An 11,359-nucleotide genomic window follows, 5' to 3' on the forward strand; every position below is an offset into this window, starting at 1 on the left:
GCTGCAATGAACATTGGAGCACACGTGTCTTTATCTATAAATGTTTTCAGATGTTTTGGGTAGATACCTAGGAATAAACTTAACTAAGGACGTGAAAGACCTATATGCTGAAAACTATAAAACATTTTTGAAAGAAATTGAAGAAGACACAAAGAAATGGAAAGACATTCTGTGCTCATGGATTGGAAGAATCAACATAGTTAAAATGGCCATACTACCCAAAGCAATATACAGATTCAATGCAATCCCCATCAAAATCCCTATGGCATATTTTAAAGAAATAGAACAGAAAATCATCAGATTTGTTTGGAACCACAAAAGACCCTGAATAGCCAAAGCAATCTTAAGAAAAAAGAACAATAATGGCGGTATCACACTTCCTGACTTTAACCTATACTACAGGGCTACAATAATCAAAACAGCATGGTATTGGCAGTAAAATAGACACGTAGACCAATGGAATAGAATTGAGAACCCAGAAATAAAACCACATAAATATGGACAGATAATTTTTGACAAAGAAGCTAAAAACATACAATGGAGGAAAGACAGCCTCTTCAATAAATGGTGCTGGGAGAATTGAAAAGCCACATGCAAAAAAATGAAACTGGACTGCTATTTGTCACCATGTACCAAAGTTAATTCAAAATGAATCAAAGACTTAAGCATAAGACCTGACACAATAAATTGCATAGAAGAAAACATAGGTACTAAACTTATGGACCTTGGGTTCAAAGAGCATTTTATGAATTTGACTCCAAAGGTAATGGAAGTAAAAGCTAAAATAAACGAATGAGACTATATGAAACTTAAAAGCTTCTGCACAGCAAAAGAAACCATCGACAAAATAAAGAGGCCACCAACTGAATGGGAGAAGATTTTTGCAAACAGTGCCTCCAATAAGGGCCTAATATCCAGAATATACAAGGAACCCATGCAACTCAACACCAAAAAAACACACAACCCAATTGAAAAATGGGCAGAAGACTTGAAGAGACATTTCTCCAAAGAGGACATACAAATGGCAAATAGACATATGAAAAAATGCTCAACATCACTAATCATCAGAGAAATGCAAACCAAAACCACAATGAGATATATCACCTCACCCCAGTCAGAATGGCTATCATCAACAAGACAAATAGTAACAAGTGTTGGAGAGGCTGTGGAGAAAAAGGAACCCTCATACACTGTTGGTGGGAATGCAGACTGGTGCAGCCGTTATGGAAGGCAGTGTGGAGGTTCCTCAAAAAATTACGAATAGAATAGCTATATGACCCAGCAATCCCTCTCCTGGGTATCTACCCAAGAAATTGCAAATTAAAACAACAATGAGTTACCACTACATACCTATTAGAATGGAAAAAATCCACATTGACAACACCAAACAATGGCAAGGATGGAGCAATAGGAACTTTCATCTATTCTTGGTGGGAATGCCAGTCCAAAATCATACTCCTTTGTATTTACCCAAAGGTATTTGTAGAAACATTGTCTTAGGAACATTTGTTTGGTAGATGGTTTTGCTACACTGGTGAAATGTTTACTTGTACAATTGGTTGAGCAGAATAAAGAATAAGACATAAAGCAGTTGATTAAGAAGAACAAAAATGACTTTACACAGAAACATACTTGTTCTTCATAGAATTAGTAGAGGTTTGTGTATTCTAAACACTATAATTAGGGTGAGTTCTAGTCTACCACTGTCAGTTAAAAAGAAATAATGTGTGGTGGATTTACATTTGTCTATGCTGTATTATTGAATATATTTCTGACAGGAAACTTCAATTTTTAACCAAGTTTTGATAAGAACTGAATTTTTTATTTAAAAGGTTACAAAACCAATAACTGGACATTTTTGCACAGACTAGCTTTGGTTCATTATATTTCAAAATTGCACCTTCACATAGTGATGCACATTCAGCAGGAGAAAACTTCCTGCAAGTTATTACAACACTGGGGCAGCTAGAAAAGAATTTACTATTTAGGGAAGGAATTGTAAACCGAAAAATATATGTCCTCCTAAACCCATACTAAATGTATGTTAACCTCAATTGTTCTTAATAAAAATGCAAAAAAAAATTGCATAGTCAATCCAATGCTAGATGACAGAAGTTAAAATGGGACAGAGAGGAGCTGAAGTGAAAAGAGGTGGCAATATATATGATTACAGGTTACATAACCTTTACAAAAAATAACAGATTTATTGGGATATAAACCACATACCCTACAATTCACAAACTCAGAAGGTAGAATTCAATCGTTTTAGTATAAATGTAGAGTTGTGCAACCATCGCTACAATTAATGATAGAAATTTAAATCACGCTAAGCGCAGAAAGAGAAGAGAGAAAGCAAGGGATAGAGAATGTTTTTGAAGAAATGATGACTGAAAACTTTCCTAAGCTAGTGAAGGAAATAGGCATACAATCTCAGGAAGCACAGAGTCCCAAACAAGATGAACTTAAAGAAACTATATATTATAATTAAAATGGCAAAGGTTAAAGAGAATCCTAAAAGCAGCAAGAGAAAGGCAACTATTTAATTACAAGGGAGCTCCCATAAAATTGTCAGCTGATTTCTCAACAGAAACTTTGTAGGCAGAAGAGATTGGCTTGAAATATTCAAATGATGAAAAGGGCTTGAGATATTCAAATGATGAAAAGTGAGGACCTACAACCAACATTACTTTACTCACAAGGCTATCACTTAAAATTAAAGGAGAGAGAAAAAATTCCCCAGACAAGGAAAAGCTGAAGGAAATCATCCCCACCAAAACAGTATTACAAGAACTGTTAAAAGAACTTCTTTAAGGAGAAGAAGGAAGGAAATTAAAAATAAATAAATATGCATAGTATTAATAAAATGACAATAACAGTGTATCTATCAATAATCACTTTACATGTCAATGGATTAAATGCTCCAATCAAAAGACATAGGGAAGCTGAATGGGTAAGAAAACAAGAGCCATACATATGCTGTCTACAAGAGAACCACCTCAGATCAAATGACACACACAGACTGAAAGTAAGGGGATGGATAAAAATTTCATACAAATGGAATGAGAAAAAAGTCTGGGGTAGCAATATTTATATGCAGGAAAAGAGACTTTAAAATGAGGACTGTAGTAAAAGACAAAGAAGGACATTACATAATAATAATAAAGGAATCAGTCCAACAAGAGGACATCACCCTAGTGAACATTTATGCACCTAACATAGGAGCATCTAAATACATAAAGCAAATCATGACTGACAAAGGCTGCCATCAACAGGAACACAATCATAGTCGGGGACTTTAACAACCCACTGACACCAATGGACAGACCTTCCAGACAGAATATCAATACGGAAATGTGGTCTTAAATCACACATAGACCAGCTGGATTTAACTGATATTTTTAGAGCATTTCACTCCAAAGAGGCACAATATACATTCTTCTCAAGTGTACATGGAACATTTTCCAAGATAGATGACATGTGAAGCCCAAATAAGTCTCAATAAATTTAAGAAGATTGAAATCATATCAAGCATCTTCTCTGACCACAGTGGTATGAAAATAAAAATCAATTACAAGAAGAATAGTTAAAAACACACAGACTAAATAACAAAATGACATGGTACTAAATAATGAATGGGTCAAGAATGAGATCAAAGATCAAAATATTTTTTGAAACAATTGCAAATGAAAACACAATGATCAATATCTATGGGACAGAGCAACAGCAGTCCTAAAAGGGACATTCATAGCACTGCAGGCCTACCTAAAGAAACAAATCAACAGTTTATCTTTGCATGTAAAGGAACTGGAAAAAGAACAGCAAACAAAGCCCAAAGTGAGTATAGGGAAAGAAATAATAAAGATCAGAGTGGAAATAAATGAAATAGAGACTGAAAAAACAATACAAAAGATCAATGAAACCGAGAGCTGTTTTTTGAAAACATAAACAAAATTGACAAACCTTTAACCAGACTCATCAAGAAAAAGAGAGAGAGGACCCCAAATAAATAAAATCAGAAATGAAAGGGGGGAAATGACAACTGACACCACAGATGTACAAAAAAATTTAAGAAAATGCTTCAAACAACTATATGCCAACAAATTGGACAATCTGGGGGAAAATGCATAAATTCCTAGAAATATACAATCTTCCAAGGCTCTTTGAAGAAGAAAAAAAAATCCGAATAGACTGATTACTACCAATGAAATTGAATCAGTAATCAACAAGCTCCCATCAAACAAAAGTCCTGAACAAGGTGACTTTCCAAGGGAATTTTACCAAACTTTTTACCAAATTTTACCAAAAAAGAATTAACACCTATTCTCCTCAAAGTATTCCAAAAAATCCAAAAGGAGAGAAGGCTCCCACGCTGACTTTATGAGGCCACAATTACCCAGACCCCAAAACCAGACAAAGACATTACAAAAAAGGAAAACTATAGGCCAATATCTAATGAACATAGATGCAACAAGATATTAGCAAACTGAATTCAGCAAGACATTAAAAAGATCATACACCATGATTAAGTGAGATTCATTCCTGGTATGCAAGGTTCATTCAACCTCCATAAATCAATTAACATGATACACCATGTAAACAAAATGAAAAATAAAAATCTTACAGTCATATCAATAGGGAATGTAAATTGGTGCAGCCACTATGGAAAATAGTATGAAGATTCCTCTAAAATTTAAAAAAGAACTACTAGATGATCCAGCAACCTCGCTTCTTGGTATATATCTAAAGGAAAAGAAAACAAGATCAGAGATATCTATACAATGACGAACACATGGAAGCAAGCTAAATATCCTTTGAAGGATGACTTGACGAAGAAAACCTGGTATTTACATACAATGGAATATAATTCAGCCTAAAAAAGAAAGAAGTCCTGCAATTTGTAAGAACATGTATTAAACTAGAGTACATTATGCTAACTGAAGTAAGTCAGACATACAAACACGTGATACCACTTATATGAGGAATCTGAAAAAATAAAACTAAATGAAGCAGAGTAGATTGGTGGTTGACAGGGGCTGGCAGGTATATGGGGAGGTATTCGTTAAAGGGTACAAAGTTTCAGTCCCTAAGGTTGATTTAAAGGAGTTCTTTATATGTTCTGGATATGAGTCCTTTGACTGATATTTGCATTGTGAATATTTTCTCTTAGTTGGTGGTTTGATTTTCTCCTTTATTATGACTTATTTTAATGAGTGGAATATTTTAATTCCTTTTTATTGAGGTACAATTGACATACAACATTATATTAGTTTTAGGTGTACAACATAATGATTTGATATTTGGATACATTGCACAATGATCACCACAATAAGTCTAGTTAACATCCATCACCATACAAAGTCACAGAATATTTTTTCCTTGTGATGAGAACTTTTAAGATTTACTTTCTTAGCAACTTTAAAATATGCAGTATAGTATAATTAACTATAGTTGCTATGCTGTACATTATATCCTCCTGACTTATTTATTTGATAGCTGGAAATTTGTACTTTTTGACTCCCTTTACCCTTTTTCCCACTCTCCACCCCTACCTCTGGTAACCACCAGCGCTTCTCTTTATCAATAGTCTTGTTTTTCTTTGTATTTGATTTCATATATGTGAGATCATATGGTATATGTCTTTTTCTGTCTGACGTATTTACTTACCACGTGTTCAAGTTCCATCCATGTTGTTGCAAATAGCAATTTTTTTCTTTTTTATGGCTGAATAATATTCCATTAGACGTCACCTTTTCTTTACGTATTCAGTTGTCAATGGACCATAGATATGGGTGTTTCCATATCTTGGCTTTGTAAATAATGCTGCTGTAATGAACATAAGGGTACGTGTATGTTTTTAAGTTAGTGTTTTTGTTTCCTTCAGATATAGAATATCCAGAAGTGGAATTGCAGAATCATATGGTAGCTCTGTTTTTAATTTTTGAGGAAACTCCACACTGATTTGCATAGTGGCTGCATCAATTTACAGTCCTACCAACAATGCATTAGGCTTCCCTTTTCTCTGTATTCTTGCCAGCATTTGTTATCTCGTCTTATCAATAATACCCAAGGAATATTTTAATTCTGATGAAGTCTAATTTAATAACTTGTTATGTATAGTGCATGATATTTAATATCCTGTTTAAGAAATCTTTACCTACCCCAAGATTATAAAGATTTTCTTCTATGTTTTCTTACAGAAGCTTTATTATATTAGTTTTTACATTCAGGACTATGATTTATCTTAAATTTATTTTGGCATATGGTGTGAGTTGAGGGTCACAGTTCATTTTCCCCCCTCAAAATATTGTTCCCACACGATAGCAGAGGGGCAGAGTGAAAAATGCAGTCCAGTTTTAGGTTTTGTAGGACTATAGTTAACCATGGCTCTCAGAGGAATAAAAAGGAATTTACTTCAAGTTTGAGTTAAAACTTCCCTTTCTATGGATGTAGAAGTTACTTTCTGAATCGCAGGAGGGCAAAGACTAAAGAAAGGATACTAGAAGAAAGAAAGACAGATGTAGGGTGGACTGTGGGCAGTAGTTAACCTACAGGGATTTTATAGACATAGAAGGTGGAACATCCACGCAGAAATCCATTTGCACAGAGGCAAGCAATTCTCCTACCAGTATCCTGGAATCCCATCACTGCCCATAGACCATCCAGCCAACACCCAATGAAGAACTGTACACTGTCTGCACCTCGTAGCCAGTTGTCTCAGATCTCCCTCATTGGCAGCAAGCCCAGGAGCCAATGACCCCTTGGCAGGAGTGAGCTCAATCATGCCCGATGGCTTTGTCCACGTCCATCAGAATTGCCCTATGTTTACAACTCTCCACCTCTATTCAAAAACCAAAGTAAACCCTTGAGTAATAGCAAGGGACTGTGGATATCTAGAGGGTGGTGTATGTAAGAAAAAGCAAGTGTATCCTAAACAGAGACCACCTGATATCTCCTCATTGTAAAATGCCATTAAACAATCTAATGTGTGTCTAGAGTCAATATGCATCATTTCAAGTATAGGATCCAGTTAAAAATCATACTAATCATTATTACTATAATTAATCATGAATTGAATCATTCTGTAGGCAAAACATTGCCTTCACAGTTTATTTCATCTTCGCAAACTCTATGGCTCAACAGAAACACAAGCATCATGTTTTTAACTTTAGTTTAGTGGCAGTTGTTTGATGTCATGAAGTTGCTCGTTTAACTCGCTCCTAGTGGAGGAGAGGAGAGCTGGTTAGGAAATTACGTTCCTTGGATATTTAGAGTATGTTGCATATTGGGAATAATCCTCCGCTTCTCCTGTGGATGGCTTCCATCTCGTTTTGAAGACTCCTGCTCTCTTGCTGGAATCCCTCCTTCAGAAGCTGTGCATGTTCCTAAAAGAGAAAGTGGAGACCGAACTCACACAACTTAAAACATTTCCCACATTATTTCCCCTGCCAATACCTACATTAACCCTCATGAGCTTTTGAAAGTTATCCTTGAAATCCTTTCCTCCCTTAACTTCTGCTGTATCACTCTCCTGAGCTTCTTATGACTGCTAATATTTTTTACTGTTATTTTTTCTTTTCTTTTGTTTTTTTTAGCTGCAGGAATGTTCTTCTCTTATACTTTTAAAATATTAGTGACCCAGAATCATATTCTTGGCCCTTTCACCCACATGCAACACAGTCTTTCTGGAAAAAAACCCTCATTTTTTTTCCCCTTCAACTCTGATCTAGGTAGTGTGGACTCTCAAAAATATATCGAAGAAAGTATGGAATATGGATGAATTCTAATAGGATGGTTACAACCTGATTCAGAATCATGGCTGATGTTTGATTAGGGAACTTCGTACAAGTCTCCAAACTGTGGTGGCAAGGTAACAGAAAAGAGTTGAAGAGCTCAGGGCCTGCTCTGGCCCATATTGTATTTCTGGGTGTATTTAGACTCAACGTAGACTTTGGGTAGAGTCTGGAGAACAGGAAGGTACAGGCATCCTGGGTATTTAACTATGTGGTTAATTGTATAGAAGGTTATGGAGTCTTCCTACGCATAAGGGTGCCTGCAGAGATAAAGTTATACCAGGTATGGCAGAAACATAACCACTTGGACTCCACTCAGTAGGAGAGTCCAGATATTCTTCCACAAGGTAGGACCCGGAAATATTACTTATCCCTCGTGAAATTACAATTTTCTCATTTGAAAGTTGATAATATAACAATACCTATAACATAACATGAGGATTTGATCACAGACTGTCTGTAAAGCCTTGTGCAGTGTCTGGCAATGAATAGCTACTGTTTATTAGTGATTAATAATGAAGGAATGCATGGTATTTAATCCTGCAAGTAATTAGCCTTTAGTAACAGGAGATGGTCACAGGTAGAAGCAGTAATAGAATGAAATGTCTACTAGGGTTTTTGCTACAATAGTCCTTAATCTGACATGATGCTCTCACTTCTAAGCAGTGTTTTTGATTCAGCCGAAGTGGAAGAAGAAGTGGCGATGACACAATCGAATACCTGAAGTTTAAGATCTAGAGTCCTCTGTTGTTCTGCCATTGACTGGGTCCTCTCCATCTCCATCTGCTCAGTCAACTGTTTCACATGTTCCTCATGACTCTTTTCTTTCTGTTCCATCATTTGCTGATTCTTTGCTTGCATTTCCTACAACATTTTTGCTGCAGCCTCTGCAGATTCAGCCTTCACACGTTGCACTGTCAGGAAGCAAAGACAAAGAAAAATTTATGGTGGTGACCACGTTGCTTCTTTCTTCCTGGTATGCTTCCTGCCATTATTGCTGCCGACTGTATATGTCCTCCTCAGAACTGACTTCAGCTGGTAAGAGGCATCATTGCTCATCTTGCTCAAGTTTAAGATCCCAGATTCACCCAGCCAGTTTATTTAATCTTTTAAGAGCTTTTGAGGCTATCTAGTCTCTTGACTTGCTTCTCACCTTCAGGCTCCAATTAGCAGAGAAACATGACAGCCTTATATTGCTGTTCACTCCCCTTTTTTGTTTTATTCTCATGTCATAGAGAAAACTTTTTGTGATAATTTTTGCACTGAGTGACCAAAAGGTAGATGACTGTAAATTCCAGTTAAGAAACAAAATCCCCCAGAGCTATGAACTATATTTGCTATTCTTTGTTCTACAGTAATGATTTCGGGTGGACTAATGTGGCTTACATGAACATTTCTCAGGCTTCCCCACTGTCTAGAGTGTTTTCAGCTGCTCTCACCTTCAATCTTTTTTTCCTTGTCTGTGAGGGACTGATCAGTCTGTAGAAGTGCATCAGCCACATCCTGCTTGGACTCCAAGTATTTCTTCAGTGTCTCTTCTGCCTAGTGATACAGAGGAAGTTAGAATTAGGAAATAGGGATTATGGGTTTAAGCACAACTCAGAGCTACATCTGTTAATTCAATATAATTTTACCACCCATATAAAAATCATTTCTGAGTTCAAATAGTATTTCAAACTAAACTGACCTACAACCCAAATCTGGATCCCCCTCAAACCTGTGTCATTTCCGATCACCTCAGTTTTAGCTATTTACTTCGGTAACTCTGAGTTTCTAACTGGATGGGTTAAAAACCTGACCGTTACCCTTGATATCCTTTTTCCTCACACATCCCACATGTAATCATCAGCTAATTAGGTTTGCTCTATCTGCAAAGTAAAACCAGCCAGAACCCATCACTTGTCACCTGCTCCTCCCAAACGCCCTGGTCCAAGACATCGTGACATCTTGCCTGGACTATGGTGTTAGCTTCATGATTGGTCTTCCTACTTTCATCTTGGTCTGCTACAGTCCATTTTTCTCAGAGCAGCTAATGTTATGCTATATGATTTTAAGAAAGATCCCTTCACTCGTATGGACAAAATCCTCTACTGATTTTTCTACTCTTTCTAAATAAAATTCAAACATTCTCAGTGATCTTTGAGGTACCACTTTTTCTGGCCTCTGACCCCTGAACACCTATCTGACCCCATCTCCTGCCACCTCCTCTTTTGCTCACTGCCCACCTACTATGTTTCTTGCTATTCCTGGAACATAAACCAATTTCTTTTTCTGTGCTTTCCCACTGTTTGAAAGTTTCTTCCCCTAGATGCCCATTTGCTTTCCTCCATTCCTCCTTTGAAGACTCTGCTGAAACATTACTTCATCAGCAAGGTCATCTGTAGAAACATAAATATAAAATAGCATCACATCTCCTTCCTTTTCCATACGTATAACCTACTTTTTTCTTCAGGGCACTTTTTGTCACTGTGCTAGTGAGTGCTAGAGTTATCCTAATATTATTCTCCTCTTTGTCCTCAGTATCAGAACTCTGAATTTTTTACTGGGCACGTTGTGGATCATTTTAAAATTTTGTATTTTCTACGCAACATCTCCAGTAACTGGGTGCCCATATGATGAAATTCTAGCTGATAACACTTAAGCAGAAATGTCATATGGTACTTCTTGGAAATCACCTTCAAGGGAGTTGACCCAAAGGTCAACAGCTATTAAAGTGCCTATATTCCTTCAAAGGAGCCAGCTATGGTTAACAAGTCTGATGGTAGAAGATTCTGTGATTCACCTTAGTGTGTTACTTATTTTGGTAAGATTTTTAAAAAGACAAAGCTATTATACTTGATTATATTCCTAAAGATAATAGCAGAATAAAAAAAAAGAAAATCACTTCTTTCAGAATTTAACAAGCATTTATTGAGCACCCAGCATATACTCTGCACTGCTAAATCACTGGGGAGCCGTGCTATAAAAGTGAGTCAGAAACGGTCTCTGACCTGGTGGTACTCAGTCGGTGGTGGGGACACGTGGCCACAAAAGATAATATTACATACAATGTGGGTGCTGATACAATACACACACATGGCAAACACAGGATAAATAAAAGCTCCCCTCTTAAAGTTGTTAACTTCATTCACCGTAGAGATACACAGTAAATCCCAAAATATAATCGAAGTAGAAACTTTATGGGTGATAAAGTAATTGGTATTTTCATAACTTCTTAAAGCATGTGAATCATATCGGTATACTTACAGATCTTAGGGAAACAAAAACAGGCGTTCCTCCAGCCATTCTCACCATGGGCTCATAGCAGTCATAGAAAGGCACTATTATTATGACCTGAAATAAGATCAAATAAGAACACCACATATCAATCACTGATTCATTTAACAAATATTGTGTAACTTCTCCGTGTGAGGTACTATACTACATGCTGAGATGCAGCAGTGAAAAAAGCACGCCTTGCCTCCCTAGAGCTAATATCCGAGAGGAAGGACCTTGGGGATAAACGTGTCGGGAACCTTAATTGGAGTCCTTGATCTCTTAGGAAGATCTACAGATAGGCTTGCAGTGGA

The 11,359-nt window shown here is 36.6% G+C and overlaps 1 long non-coding RNA gene across 2 annotated transcripts; it reads right to left on the reverse strand.

Annotated features, from left to right (window-relative positions):
- Nucleotides 1-3,118: 3,118 nt before the first annotated feature.
- Nucleotides 3,119-11,307, reverse strand: LOC109439731 (uncharacterized). 2 transcript variants are annotated; one of them, XR_012493649.1, is made up of 5 exons: nucleotides 11,037-11,307; nucleotides 10,016-10,168; nucleotides 9,230-9,332; nucleotides 8,511-8,704; nucleotides 3,119-7,382 (listed from the first exon to the last, which is right to left on the reverse strand). It is a non-coding gene; the product is annotated as an uncharacterized LOC109439731 (long non-coding RNA). The 2 variants fall into 2 exon arrangements; XR_012493650.1 differs by lacking the exon at nucleotides 10,016-10,168 and having other exon boundaries at nucleotides 11,037-11,302.
- Between the last annotated feature and the right edge of the window lie 52 nt (nucleotides 11,308-11,359).

This window comes from Rhinolophus sinicus, unplaced genomic scaffold, assembly GCF_036562045.2.
Source record: "Rhinolophus sinicus isolate RSC01 unplaced genomic scaffold, ASM3656204v1 Contig85, whole genome shotgun sequence".
Classification (NCBI taxonomy): Eukaryota; Metazoa; Chordata; class Mammalia; order Chiroptera; family Rhinolophidae; genus Rhinolophus; species Rhinolophus sinicus.